The sequence below is a fragment of the Lonchura striata genome, chromosome 15 (assembly GCF_050655825.1).
Source record: "Lonchura striata isolate lonStrDom1 chromosome 15, ASM5065582v1, whole genome shotgun sequence".
Taxonomy (NCBI): domain Eukaryota; kingdom Metazoa; phylum Chordata; class Aves; order Passeriformes; family Estrildidae; genus Lonchura; species Lonchura striata.
The window spans coordinates 14403782-14419273 of NC_140717.1; the positions used below are offsets into that span (position 1 = coordinate 14403782).

Consider the following 15492-nt stretch of genomic DNA (forward strand, 5'->3'; position numbering starts at 1 on the left):
ATGTCAGAAACAGATAACACTTCACACAAAGGACCCTCTAATCAGTGGCTGTCAAGGGTGAGCTGCAATATACTTTCTTTGTAACACTGGTCAGAGTATTTTCAAAAGGCAAAGCCCAGTTTTAAAAAAGAAGCTATTATCTCCCCACCAAATGAGTATGGAAATTAAGGAGCATTTAATTATTACATTTGCAATGCTCTGAATTAGGCAAGATAGATTTCCAACAAGTATCATTCCCTGTAGAAAGAATAATCTGGCTACTTGTAATACATAGACCACGTTTTGTGGTTTCAAGAGGAATTTTGCAGGAAGAATGAGTCAGCAGCAGACAAGCAGCCAGGTCTCTACAGCCAGCCAACACCCATGACACGGGCTTCAGTGGGGAAAGCCTCACACCTCAAAGACCCAAGCAAAAGGCAGCCCCATGGAAAGGCTGCCCACTCTTCCCAGTAAACTAATGGCCAAAGAAGCATGCAAGTAGCTCTGAAGACTTTATCTCCTCCTCTTCTCCTTCATGTACATCAACCATATGCTCAGAGAGCACAGGCTCCATTCCAGAGCAAAAGCCAAAATTCAGTTAATGACACCAATCTTTAAAAGCCAGCTGAGACTGCAGAAATGGCTCATTCAGGAATTTTTTCTTTCTAAAAGCTTCCATGAACTGTAACAATGCAACTATTGCAGGCATTTATTTATTAATACAGAAAGATTTATTTATGAGAGATCTGCAATCAGCTTAATCTCCGAAAGCTCAATGTAATTTAGCCTCTGGCCAGAGTTACTCCTCTGCTTTGACATCAGGAAGCAGCACCCCACAGCTCAGGGTGACTGGGAATTGCCCAGGTAACACCTCAGCAAAAGCAGCAGGCACCCCAAGCTCCACTCTGATGCCAGGCATTGGAAAGGAAAAGAGGCAGATTCCAGAGGCAAGGAAAGCTGGTCAGTGGAACAGTCAGGGTGTGTGTGATGGCATGGGTGGAAGGAGATGGAGAATTGACACTTCCCCTTAAATCAGCATGGCAGGGAGGATTATGAAAGGTTGGTAGTGTGAGTTACCAGATCCTGCTCTTGTACAAAAGAAAGGCCAATGTCAGATGGTCACAGCACGGACAATGCAGCAGCAGCACATCTGTGTCTCTGCTGGGCAGAATATCCCCCTGAGTTACCAGCAACATGAGTTTGGTAACACTGGAGCCACTTGATTTCAGGCAACTGTGATATTAAATTAATATGTTTATTTGCAGTAGAGGCAAGCTTATATTAAAAGAAAGGGAATGGCACAGAGAGTATTTTGATTCCCAAGAGGCAGCTATTAAGACAGCACTAAGATATGGGGAGGGAAGCTTTCCTGTGGTTTTGGTACTTTGTCCCACCACGATTTCAAAGTTTGAGTAGTCAATAAAAGTATATTTCAAGTCTTCAAGGAGGCAGATCCCCACAGTACCTGGACTCTGTCTGCTACTAGAGACAATTCAAGTGAAAGTGTTGCCCTGTTCCCAAGTATCAGGATCCTGGCTCCTCTTCTGCTTCTCCTTTATCACCAGTGAACAGCCATGGTGATAACAAGAGGAGTGAGTACAGCTGTCTAGAGAGATGGCAGGTACTGCCCTGAACATCCCACAAAATTAAACATAAGCTTTGCCAAGAGCACAGAGCCAGAGCAGAAATAAGAACAAGTGCAACTTTTGTACCAACAGGAGCTCAGGATCATAAAACTGCTTCCTGCTGCCCCACCTCCTGCACTTCCTGCCACCCTGTCCAGGGAATATGCCTTTTCCCTGATCATGACCTGCAGAACACAGCCATCCACTCAGACATCAGCATTAAGAATGCCCCAGTGAAGTCACAGTGCTGGGAGAGTTCCTCCCCTCAGGGTTATCAGAAGTTCAGCACTGCTGTACCCACCATGGCCTTGAGAAGGGACACGCTCCGTGCCCTCCTGCTTCTGCCTCCTGACAGAATCACTGGTACTGGGCCAGAACTGAGCATCCGTGCCCTGAGAACACAGGGAAGGAGAGAACTGCTCATCACTGCCTCTGAAACAACACAGATGATGTTTTGCTTATTAAGCACACACAGAAAGAAGAATTTGAGCTGTTAACGTTCGCCATTGCTGCACCTCCCACTGAACCCCAGGGAACACAGCCAGGTGCTCAAAGCAATGGGCACCACAGGCCCTAAGGGTGACGTGAAACTAAGGACAAAGGGCTCCAGGACTTTGTTTCACATGCAAAGTTCCCAGAAGGAAGAAGAAATAGCATTTTGAAGTCCACCTGAAAGAAAGGCATCAGACACCTGCCCAGGAGACAGCCAGCTGTTGATGTCACAAGACTTGTACTACCTCTGCCATGTGTTTGTACCCAGGAGTCTCACACTGAGGCAGGAGTGCTCTTGGGTACCCACCCCACTGTCCACACAACTGCCCCTCTGCTGAACACGTCCTCAGCTCCACAAACCACAGGGACACCTTTGGCTGTTGCTGACAAGGCACAAAAGGGTCATGAGGGCTCATGGAATCGTGGAGAACTGAGAAGCAGCTGGGCAGGACCCTTCAGGCTGCGGTGGAGCCCCTGAACCATTCAGCCAGGAGCACCTCTGCCCACATCCTCCTTTTCTTCCATGTCACAAGGTGGTTCCTCAGAGGCAGAGCTGCTGATTAAAGCTTGCACTGACATCTGAAGACTCAAAGGCAAATTAAAATAACCCTACACTTCTTAATCCGATTCATGCTTTTTTAATGACTAGAGTTCCTATCATGTGGAAAGCATCTCTTGCGGGAAACTGCTTTGACCACTGCTGTTCATAAAAGTAAAAAGACTTGCTAATGCTCTCCAAACTTCCCACAGAAGTATTTATATCAGAACCCCTCTATTTTTTTTCCCAACAATAATCTAATTCATGTGACTCTTATCTCAACTATGAAACAGCATGTTAAATCCAGGATCACAGCTCATTTAGATAAATGGGATTGGGCACATCCAGCGAGTCATTCCTGCTGTGACATTTCTACTATTGACAGAGTTATTTCCAGGCCCAGCGTGGGCAGGGAAGGGGAGGACTCTCACCCTTCAGCACAGTCACTGCCCCTTGCTGAGAGTGCACAGAAGAACCAGATTTTCTCAAGGGACTCTACCTGCATCTAGTCACATGTTAATAAACATTCTGGCAGCATTTCCCAGAAATAACCTTCAACTGTTACCTAGAAACATAATCCATCAAAATAAACCTTAAAATAGTAAGAAACGAAGCGAACTTTTATTGGTAGGCTGCTTTCTAGCTATATATACAAAAGAATTAATGGACAATGTAGAGTCATTGATCAAGGGGATAGCTCAAATTAATTTCAAGGTTATTTTCTTTGTTCTTTTATAAACACAAACAGTGATTTTAAAAAGTTTCCTTTACCTCATTCTTTCCTACCCTCTGTGAGCTCTTAGGAATAGAGCTGAACCTCATGGGCCTCTGCAGGACTTGAGAGTACCCAGTGGAACTCAAGCACTTAGCAGGTGATGAGCTGAAGTGAGTCTAGAGCTTAGCAGTTAAATCATCCAGAATAGATTAAAATTTCCCATCAAATAAATTGAAAGTTCTGCTTCAGCACTGAACAGTTCCCCTTCGCCCTACAGCTCCATCTCCACACTCCCTTTTAATCTGAATAAATACAGATGATCTTTGCCTCCCCCTCTTTTTCCTTCTATTTTTTTAATTTAAAGAAAATCCATCCTGCCAGGATGATGCAGAAGCCACAGTCAAAGGATTTTCTTTAGGTACTCGGAACACTCCTGATCTGCATATTGATTTCAACTTGTAACTCTTCATAAACAAAACAGGCACATGAGTCTGTCAGTTCAAGTGCTGGTAAATCCTTCTCTCCCCTCACAGCCCCTGCACGGGGATTAACACACACAACACTGCCTCAGTAGGAATTGGAATTTCCTGGAGCTTCCACTGGAGCCTGTGAAGCTGAGACACCATCACAAGTGGCTGGGGTTCAGGCAGGTTATCTCCCTGATAACCTCCTGCGGCCTGGGGACGTGTGTGCAGCGAGACATCCACGCGCTGAGGGAAACCAGACTTGGCTGTAGCTCATCATTTCCCAGCACTGCCCGAGTGCCACAGAGAGAGAGCCAGGCTTGGGTCACAGGGATGCCTGTGCTCTGTCTGACTGCATCCATAACAACGAGCTGCTGCCCATTTACAGCTCCCCTCCTTCCTGAAAAATTGTATTTTCAAGCAGATGACACGCTTCTGATTATTAAGAAAGATCTCTGTATGCCCCAGAAATTAATCATTTCTCTACTCTGCTAAAACTCATGACAATGTAGCCTTGGCTCTGGAAAATTAACTGCTATAGGTCAGTCACAAAGATATGCAATTTAAAATTTTCATACATTCTTTTACTCAGGTAGAATCCTCTCTTCAACCCTTCTCTGCAATCATCAAGGTTTTACTGGAACTGGCATAAATATTCAATCCATGCTGTTCATCAGTCTGGTTAGAGAGATGGTGAGGGTTCACTTCAAGTCCCAGGGCAGGCTCTTTTCACACCCATCACATTTTGCTTTTAACCTCGGTAAAAGCAGGGTTAGATCCTGAACAGGTCCACCCACAATGACAAAGGAGCTTGAAATGGATGAAGAAGACAATACAAGGAAAGAGAACTTCAAAGCAAGATAGTTTCATCAGACAAGGGTGTATTCTATGCAATAAAATAAGCTAATCACTTTTATCTGCATTACAACAAACATTTTTTACTTCCAAAAGTCTTTAAGGCTGCAGAGTTTTCAGTTACCTTTTCCTCCTGTTTCCTCTAGGATTAATACTCTTCCTTAGCAGTCTGCTGCTAGCTGCTTCATGACCTCTCTGGATATCACGAATTAAATTCTTGGGTTTTCTGACTTCCACCATTAGAAGGACATTTATCAGGTTAAGTCCAGATTTCTTTCACTGCCTTACCAGCAGAGTTTTGGATGACTAATCAAAGGACTGAATTTATTTTAAAGATTTAATTCTCCCTTCACTATTTATACTAGTCAATGTCACTTTGACACTATTCTGGCTTTTCCCTGCAAAAAACTTTCCAACTCAAATTCCCTTAAAACGAACATGCTCTCATAAGCAGACAAGTGCCATTTGCTCCATCTTGCCCTCCCCCAAGTTAGCTTCAGCTGTCACCAAAAACACAGTAAGCATTTTCTTCCTTGGGAACTATGTGTTCTTGCAGTTATAGTCAATGGACCAGAAGAGTCTGGCATTGGAAAAAGAACTATCTGATTTCTTGGAATCACTGCAAGAGAACCTGGCTTGGCCAGGCACAGTTAACCACCAAGGATTCAGTTAAAGATACTGTGGGCGATGAATAGTGGCCGTACAAAAAGTACTCAGGCATTCACCCACCTCAGACACAGCTTTGGGGCTCTGACTGCTCTCTAAATGGTGTTTCTTCCAGCAGTTGTAAATAAGAGTGAGTAAAACACTCACTTTGTACCTTAGCGTGAAGATTTTTGGAGTCACCATCTATGAATTGCCACCACTATTTCAGTAAACAGAAAGCAGTCAACAGCTCTTGAAAACCTTTCACATCTTCACCTTTCTGAATTCAGTGTGTTCAGATCTGAAAGCTCATTTTTCAGCTTAATTCAGACCCGGCACTTAAGGTCATATCTGCTATTTTCACCATGATCCACGTTGCCTTTTTTGATCTGTTACCTGGAATTTCTATTTCTATGCCCAGTTCTAAGGAGGGAAATATGTCCTGAAAAAGCAGCTGCACTTTAGAGCTACCCTGAGATACTGAACCTTGCCGTGCTCCTTTATGCCAGGAACTGCCACATTCAGATGGCTGATCCTTGTGTGGCAATGACCCAGACATCACAGAGGATGCGAGGAAAAAGTACAAAAATAGAAAACACACTTAAACAATCTTCCTAAAAACCTGCTCAGGGCAACAGATTTTCACAGATAATTCCACATTTCCATCTTCTGCCTCGCCATGTGCCAAGCCCAGTCCTCAGGCACAGACAGCTTCCAAGCAAGTGAGGTTTCCACCCAGGCCTGCCTCTGCCCTAAGTGCCCTTCTCTCACTTCATTAATTGCCCCTTTCCATCACACTATTGTGAATGGTGAAAACACATCTGGAATACATCTGCAGCCTTCTGTCCCCTCCAGGAAGGGCCCAGCATCTCACTGGAAGGCATCAAGGAGAATGGTATCGAATGTCAGGGTGAGTTGCATCACATCTGCTCTATGCTGTGCTCAGGACAACCTTCTCCACAGAGTTTTTCCAGGAGAGGTTGTTCATCAGGTCTTATTTTTAAAGAATCTGGGCCAAGTCATCCCTGCTGTAGCTTTAATGACGTCAATGAGCTACAGCAGGGGTGAAATTGGGCCATTATTTTTTATGTCCATATGTCCTGTGCCTATTAAAGAAAAAAAAATGGGAAAAGAAGATCAAGGAAGAAAAGTTATTGAATCAAAAGACTACCCGATTAACATCTAGATGTGGAATGTTCCTCTTTTGTTCCTGCTGTACATTACAAATATAACAGCTTATGGAAAAAGAAATACTTCTGCAGTATCAAGTTAAAATGTGAGTTCTGCAGTGACAAATTATATTCACATTTTGTATCCTGTTCTGATAAAAAAGCCAACAGAAAAAATCATTACCAGGAAAAGGTCTCTTCAGAACTCCACTAAAGTGAGCAACACAAGTTACCAGTAAGTTAGTGGCTCCTCTCTAAGCCGACATTCATCACACCCAGCATATCACCACCAAGTAGTAAAGCCCAGTGGACCTTGTCCTGAGCTCATTTCTTACTCAATCCAAAACATGACTATACAAATACCAAAAGAGAGAAATATGACAAGGTTAAGCCTGAGCAGTGTTTTCTGTGAGTACACACAGCCTCAAACACCAAGATGAGAAGGGACACAGCTCAGGAGCCCAGGCCTGCAGATGTGGGACAGCAGCTGTGAACAGCAGCAGTACCAGCCACGATTGTGTGGGGATTTTCAGAAGGCTGAACTGCACCACTGCTGCTGATAAAATGTGCAAGCAGGTTTCCCACCCCCCACGCCACAGTCCACGGGGTACTGCCCAGGCTGCGAACGCGACTCCAGCTCACGCGACCGCAGCCAGCGAGACCTACAACCACCATTTCTCACCTCCGCACTTAAAGCCCACTTAACTGACATTTAAGAGTATGAGTAACCATGTTCAGAGGGACACAGGTAAAATTACTCACCCACATGCCTATAGAGAGTCAAGCTGATGCACCTTTTACGGCAGAGAAAAACTGCCCAGCAACAGCCCCAGATCACAGGAGCTGGTGTTCGGGGCCTCTGCTTTATAGATAACTTTTATTTCAAAGCTTTCAAAGAAGAATTCTTTGAAATCTTTGACCCTAATTATCCAAGTTGCAGCTTCAGTCAAAGACTAAGTCCTCTCTGCAAAGGCCTTTTTTCCAATTGCTTCCCCTTTGCATTAATGAGCTCTTTTTCCCACAATAAGCTACAACAGTTTGAGGTTTTGTTTTTATTTTTATTCCTCTCCTCCCTCCTCCTCCTCTCCAATTCCAGCTCGGGAATCAAAATAACTTGAGATGGAAAACGTGTGACCTCCCAAGCCTTTATTTACAGTATCACAAACCACAAGGGAAGGTTCTGTCCAAGTTTTCCAGCTGGAATGGGAACAGCAGGGAAAAAACGTGCCCTCATTTTTGCAGCTGTGATATTTAACACATCACAGGGGAGAAGGGTGGGAAGGAGGCAGGAGAATTAGAAGCCAGTAATGATGCCATGGAAATACTGGATGAAGCATCTCAGCCACACAGGCAGGTTCACATGATGACATCTTTTCTCCTCAGAAATAATCAGAGTTTTGTACATGCAAATGTAACTGCAAAACTAGTCTGATTCAATGGTGTTACTTCTTCACTTCTGCATTAAACCAGATTGTAAAATAAAGACATTTTTGGACTCCACCTAAGTTGGTATCAGTGCTGTAATGATCTCTCTTCATGCCACCATCCCCCAAAATTATAACAAAGACTTTGTCAAAAAATAGAAGCCTAGCAGCAACAGAATCTTCCTCAGATATTTAAACAGCACAGAAAAACAAACACAAATGCAGAAGGTTTAGATCTATAGAAAGTTACTTGCAGCAGGAAACTGTCAGTTAGTTTGTGGTTACAACCACAGTGGCATCACAGCCTTTTCCTCTCAGTTAAAGATGTATGTCCAAACAGTTCCTCGTGTCTTGTGTTTCTATTGTAAAAGGAGGAAAACCACCAGAAGAAAAACTCACCCATTTCCATGAGAAATTTCATAGAGCCAGATTATACAAGAGACTCTGTAGATCTCTTCTTCTTTTTGAAAAGGGATCCTTCTGTGCCTTTCCAAACATCTGCATCCTGGCAGGTCTAAATGGGTTTACCTGTAACTCTCTCCCACCTTTACAAGATCCCATTCTCCTTTCCTCACCTCTCAGCAGCTCCTCCTTCTCCCTGCCTGGCACAGTAACAAGCCAACCTTTACACAGTGAGGCAGGGGAATGTCACAATTGTGCTGCTCCATTATGCTGCCAAATAGGGTTCCTCTCCTTGGCAGTACAAAAGCAGCCATCACCCAGCTCCCTGGAGTGCTATCCCCTTGCTCTAACTCTTTACAGTGAGTTTTTCAATCCAGTTGATGAAGGATCTAACATGAAGACGGATTTCTCCACATTTAGTTAGCTTCCACAAACTCACCCCTATGAATGAGTTCTCCCCTATGAGTGACAATTCTCATGTAGTACAAGGTGCAGAAGAAGTAAAGTTCAGGCCCATCTTGTGTCCATATAAAAGGACAAAAGGCTCTGAAAGGCACAAAGCAGGTCACATCACACAGCCAGGGGTGGAAAATCACTGCCCAGCACAGGGACAGGTGCTGCAGGCAAGGCAGGAAGTGTTGGAAGGACAATAGGAGGCAACTGCAAAGCTGTGCTTCCTTTTGACAGGACACAACATATTCCTTCTGTGGCATTACAAATTGCTTAGAGGGGATATCACTTCCACAGGGCACAAGTCCCCTGTGCCTAACCTGCTTCACATCTTCTCAGGCACCCTTGGATTCAACCTCATCTACCTTCCCCTCAATTTACCCTCTTGCCCAATGTCAACCTCTGTCTCTTCTTACAGACAGAGAACATTCATCCCATCCAGGCTTCTGCAGGAGCAGTGGAAGCACAGAAAGGCAGCAGAGTGCCCAGGAGAGCTGGAAGTGAGGATGCTGAGGGACAGAGCAGCAGGTCCCTCCCCATCCATCTCCTCATCACACTGCATTTCCCCCTGGCTGTCTGCCAGGTCCCACAGCTCCCAACATCACCAGCACACACAGCTCACGTCTGCACACGCCTCCCTCGGGCTCTGCTCACAGCAGGGATTGAGGACACTTCCCTAGATTCTGAAATAGTTCTATGCAAAATACTCCCAAGAATGACTTGCAGAGGAGCATTCTCCCAACATTTTCACTCTGTCCAGCAGATTGGATTGAAAGCCTTCAGGTTTGGAAAAACAGAAGGCTGCACAGCAATGCTGGCAGAACAGAGGGGGAAATTACCCAGTGCCGACAGCATTTTCCTGGACGTGAGCACTGGACTCCTGGACATTTTGTCTCCATGAGCACTGCATTCCCTGACAAGGTTTAAAGCCCATTTCTCTCCCTACATTCCCTACCTGCCAACTCACAGACGTTACTCCTCTCTGGTGACGCAAGAGCGGGGATTCATTTTCCTGTGAACACCGTTCTGGAGGCAATTTCCCCTCACCTACCCAGAGAACTAATGACCACTTGGGCACCTCATCAGCCCTGTAAAATCCTTCAGGAAAGCTAAATGAATGGAGCCTCAGCCTTGGGGCAAAGCAAACCCTGAGCTCTGCCAAGGATTGCATTTCTTCTCTGCTGTTATGGCTAATTCAGAGAAAAATGTTCCCTCTACAACAGCCCGTGGGGGAGTGTGTGACCTAAAACAGGAGGCAAAGCTCTTGGGATACAGCTGTTCGTCCTCAGCACAGCAGCACAAACTTACATGGCAATTAATGCCTCTCTGAGAATAAACTCCTCTGTTAAAGCTGCTGCTGGCAGCTTTTGATCCCACAGAGACCTGGCCACAGCTCCTTTGGAACTGCAGTGGGCAGGCAGGAGCTCTCTCCCGAGGAAACCGGGTATTCCACAGAGGGACCAGACACAGCACTGGGAGCAGCCTACCCAGCCTGGCACTGGGTCTGCTAATCCCAAAGAGAGGCTTCAGGAAGGAAATCAACCTGGAGAATGGCAGTGAATTCACTGGGAACCAATTTCCTGACAGGAGACAATTAAGGTATTGAAATCACCCCTAGTTTTCAACAATTTCTGATAAAGATATTGCATGTTAATACAGAGCTGGTGTCACTGCAGTCTCAGTGTAACTGCTGTGACCCTGAGGTATAAACCCAGAGAGACTGAAAACATATTTCTGTCTGCTAAGTGAACAGTCTCAGATCCAAACTCATTTATTCCTTCTCTTCCTCTCAGCAATTTGTTGCTCTTGAAGCAAAACTTGACTATTGTTAAGTTTTAGTATCACCCCAAAGAAACATTTGGTGAAGTTCAAAAAGACCATTTCTGATAAAGGAAAAAACACTTAATGTGCTGAGCAATGTACTGGAGGAAAATAAGATGATGCAGAACTGTGCAATCAGGCTAAAGGCTGATACCCTGTCTACCAAAAAACTCCAGCCACTAATTTTGTACTGAGAGTTCACACCATGAGATACATTTCTAAAATTCACACAAGAGGTTTGGATGGAGCTGGACACACACAGTGAACCCCCAAGCAACACTGCAAAGGTTACAGAATAAAAGAGTAGCAGGTACACACATTCATAAAAACACCATCTCTTCACTTTTCCTTGTTAAAAGCCACTACAGATAACTGCTTCCCCTTCCACACTGTTTATTGAAAAGTTATGCATCTCATGTAAAACAAATTTAAAGTTCAGGGGACAAAGAAAGGTAGAAACTACAATTTTATGGTAGTAAATGATGCTGTACCACTGTTTATTTCAATACCAATAAATAAAATAGAATCAACAAGGTTAAGATTTTTTTTGAGAAAAAAACACACCCAAGATTTAAATTTAAAATTATATGAATTGCAAATCATATGCAGCCATTCTCCCTTTTAATTTATTTATTTGAAATATTTTAAGGAGAAAAGGATGCTGACTAAACAGAAAAAGGCAAGGAGCCTGAGCTTGCTTTCAAAAGAAGTGTGTGCATTGGTAATTTAAGCCAACCATGTCCTGTGACTGCCAAGCCTTTCTCAGAGTTTCTGCAGCCATTCTCCAGCCTCCATTTTACCACATTTTCCCCAAGCATTTATTCAAGTGGAACCCAAGCTAAAGTTAATATCTCACCAACAGCAAGTTAGTATCCCTCAGACAAATTATCACTCTCCCTAGTAACACCTAAATGTTTTTTTTCTAACCCAGAAGAACAGCCATCCAGCTGAAATGTCAGAACCTACCTTCTGCAAAAAATCTCTCTAGATGATTCTGAATGCAGGAGGGAGCAAAAACAGCATTGCTGAAAAAGGATGTCAGTGTTGGTCCACATGTGTCAACATCCTAGAAAAAGACAGAACACAGTTGCTGAACTGCCATGCCCATGGGAAATCAAGAACAAGAATAAAGCTGCATTATTTTTCCAGTTACACCATGCTAATGGCTCTTATGCAAACAACATAAAGCTACAACATTTTATAATTGCACATCAGAGTTTCTCTGCAGACATCCCTCCGGTATGTCAGAAATTCAATACGTGATAGTGGGCGGCAATGAGCACCTCAGGGATTTAAAGTGTGTTCCAAACCATGAGTCATCGTCATCTCTAACTCATGGAAATTAAGAAGGAAAAAAATGAGGGAAGAAAAAACACATGCGTTGCACTGACCACTCTCACGTGCTCCCTCTGTACACCACTTCTCAAAGCATTTCCCTTGTAAACTTGGAGCTTGGTGACTTCCACAGAAGAGATACCACAGACAAACCCAGCACGTCACAGATTCTTCCAGGGAGCCCCAGAGCCTGGGTAGGATCCCACGTTGGAGGGTGGAAACAGAGCTGGAGCTGCCCTTGTAATCCCACAAATCCTTCCACAACTGGAGGAGCACAGAGACAGCAGCTCCCACAGGGAACAAAGACAGGACTGGAGAAGCAGCAGCAGCCAGGAGGGCAAACCCAGGTCAGGAAAGCCCAGGCACCATTTACACTCCTATTCCAGCCACCTGCTCCCCCCCAAGGCTGATTTTTGTCAGGAGGGCTGAGGGCAGAAGGAACACCTAACGCTGCCTGCAGAGCAAGTTATTGCTTGCTCAACATTCCAAGCAGCCCCAGTGCCTTTCTAAGAGATTCCTTTGGGCAGTCTCATCTTTACCTCCAACCACTGCAAACTGGTTTTAATGCTGTTTTTTTTTTTTTTTAAATATGGTTTTAATGCTGCTTTTAAAGCAGCTGGGTTGCACTTTAGGGCACACACATGTGCTCTCCACTCCCCTCTCTACTGATGATCTCCCCAAGTATATTCAGGTTCCTTTAGGTCTTCTTTAATGTCTTTTTTCTGTCCTCCAAGCAGCAGCCAGGGCTCTCACAGCACTGGTCTAACAGGGTGATGGAGCAGGGAACATCGTTGTTCCCACATGTTCACATTAAAACTGCCTCCATCTCAGTGAACTGCCCATTAGCAGAAATATCCCTTTCCCCTTCAGGTCATGAAGGGCATAGTTATCCTTCCCCATTCTCCTTCCCAGCAGCAGGGGCTGTGTTTTGCACTGGAACATGCAAATCTGGCTCCACAACCACACAACTAAAAGCACATCTCCTTGACTGGGACTTGGATCCAAGCCTCAATACCAGCACCTGCTACCAAAGTGTTACACAAAAAATAAATAAAACATCAATACACTCTGTTCCCTCCCCTAAAGAACTTGAAATGTTTAGAAAAAGCATCAATACCTTTAGCTGCAAACACTGCTTCAGTTAACATAAATTTATGTCTTGCCAACAGCTTAAAAAAAACCCAGTAACTAATCTTCACTCTTGTAACTTCTTGCACAGCAATTTAAAAAATATAATAGTACTTGCACAGGTCAGATTCATCCTGGAGGAAGAGCCAATGCGAGTAACGTTTCAGGACCATTAATCTCAGAAATCTCACCAGGAGCAAGCAGCCAGACAGCTTAAAAATATATTTAGTCCACAAACGCTTATTAACGTCATTTGCTGATTCACAGCTGAGCCAGGCACATAGAGCCCAAATGGCACTTCTGCTTTCCCAGGCTGGGTGGTAATTAATAATAATAATAATAATAATAATAATAATAATGTTGTTTAATGTGTTTGGCATCAAGTTGCTTAACCTATCTCAAAACTTTCAATGATGCACATTTTAGATTGGATCTGTCAGAATTGGAAACCACAGGTCCAGTCTGTGTCCCAGTGGTTTAGGATCTGATCAGAATTTATCTGAAACCTGAATCTTAAGTTTTCTTTTCTTTCGTTGACTATTGATCTTGCTGCCAACATTAATACAGTCAAGACCAGAAGATAAATAAAATAAATTCTTCAGGCTCACAACAAAATTAACACTGAAAATCACCACTACTTTTAAAATTACATCCTCTTTATAACTGAAGAAAAAATATTTGATGATTTTATACCTGTGCCAGCATGTTGTGTGTGTATTTTGGGGCAGAATTAGGCCACTAAATTCTTAATGAATGCTTTAAGTAAAAATTCTTTTCATAAAAGGAAATGTAAAGTGTTTTTTCCCCTACTGTTATGTACAATACGATGATGCAAAGCCCAAAGGACTTTCCCTCTAAAGCAACTATTCAAATCTGTATGATGGAAATATATTTAAATACAACATTTTAATCTTGCTTTGCCTTTGAATTTTAAATGCCTTTTAATGAAAGCAAGTATTTCATCAGTCCTTTTAGCCATTCTATCCTTATGATTTGCAAGTAAACAAGAATCCTCACATTACCTTTCTCTTTTAAAAGGATTCAGTATAGCTAGGTAGTTTTTAACTCAATACACATCCAGTCTGATTGAGCCTTACCAATTTTTATGGGTTGTACAATAATTCATTCCTCAAGCACACTGGGATTTGTCCATATCCATTCTCTCCCCATCTTCCACAAGCAAGACAAGTCACTCTAGGTGCTGGATATGCCAGACACCATCCTCCCAAAAGAACCATCCACTACAACCTGCACTTTGGCAAATAAATTGCAAAAAAAAGGAGTCAGAGCAGGGCCCTGCTCTCTCTGCTGGCTTTGCTGAGCAGGGAACAGTTCTCAGATTTAGCAGGGCCTGGACACAGGGCTTCAAAGGGTTTCAGAGTTTGGGTGAGGCCAAATCTCAAAGCCCCCAGGGTGGGTACCTGCAAATCTGGAAGGGCAACCACAAAGCCTCCTCCAGTTAAGAAATATCAATCTTCCTACCTCCTTTATTCTTTTTTGTTCTGGGGCTGGGTTTTTTCCCCTGTGTTATAGATTAGGGAAGGAAGACAAAAGTTCTTCTTTTCAGTGACAGAAAGTCTGTAGCAATTGTTCCAAAGAGAAAAACTGATTTCTCTGCACACTTGTTAATGGTACTACAATCAAAAGTGATTAAAAGCAAAAACATTTCTGTACAAGAGAAAGTGAAAGTATCGCCTCTGGGAAAACAGAAACACTGGCCTTTTCTCCGCAGCAAATACTAAAAGTAATAGATAATTAATGTATCCTAGGACATTATGACATTTATGAAACTTGTTTTCTGGAATGATCATAAACAATTCACCTTGACTGTATTCCCAAGTCATCACTTTTTAAAGTCACTGCAGTTTGCAGAGGCCTCGCTGATGCTATTCTTAATTTACTTATTTTTAGGTGTGAGAACAGATTACCAAGGCAAAATTTAAACTTAAAAATTGTCAGTTTTTCATCCTCTTTTATAATCATTAACCCTGTCTGCATTTCAGAAACATTCTGTGCTAAATGGAAATCAATTACACAGTTAAAACTGCTTCTGCTTTAAAATTAAACTTCTGAAGTGTGGGAGGATTCAGCATTGTTAAACAAGGGGCACATTTGTCCAAACCACCAGGAAAAAGCAATGCAACAAAAACACAGAAATGTGAGTTAATACAAGAGCTCCCAAAAGGCTGCAACAACATTTTTATAATGGGTGATTTGCAAAAAGGAACGTTACAAACTCCCTCCCTTCCTTGAAAGGCTTTCAGGAAAGCCCAGAACCGAATCAAAGACCACCTCTGGTTCTGGAGCAGCACCCGAGGCACAGGAAAACAGACCTCAGCTATTAATAGACAGATTCACATGTAAATATGTTTTGCAAAGAGGCAGAGGTGCCACACGGCTCGTTTTTAGCACTAATGTTGAAAACACCACATTGCACTAACAGAACTGGC

At 43.3% G+C, this 15492-nt stretch overlaps 1 protein-coding gene across 12 annotated transcripts in view; it reads right to left on the reverse strand.

Annotated features, from left to right (window-relative positions):
* The window catches only part of PITPNM2 (phosphatidylinositol transfer protein membrane associated 2), a 122223-nt gene that overhangs the window by 96030 nt on the left and 10701 nt on the right, over positions 1-15492 (reverse strand). For 11 of the 12 annotated variants that reach the window (XM_021532743.4, XM_021532744.4, XM_085593326.1 and 8 more), the window contains exon 2: positions 11546-11645. The exons of the other annotated variant lie outside the window; for it this stretch is intronic. The gene's annotated coding sequence lies outside the window, so the exon portion shown is untranslated. The remainder of the gene's footprint in view (positions 1-11545; positions 11646-15492) is intronic. 12 annotated transcript variants of the gene reach the window in all.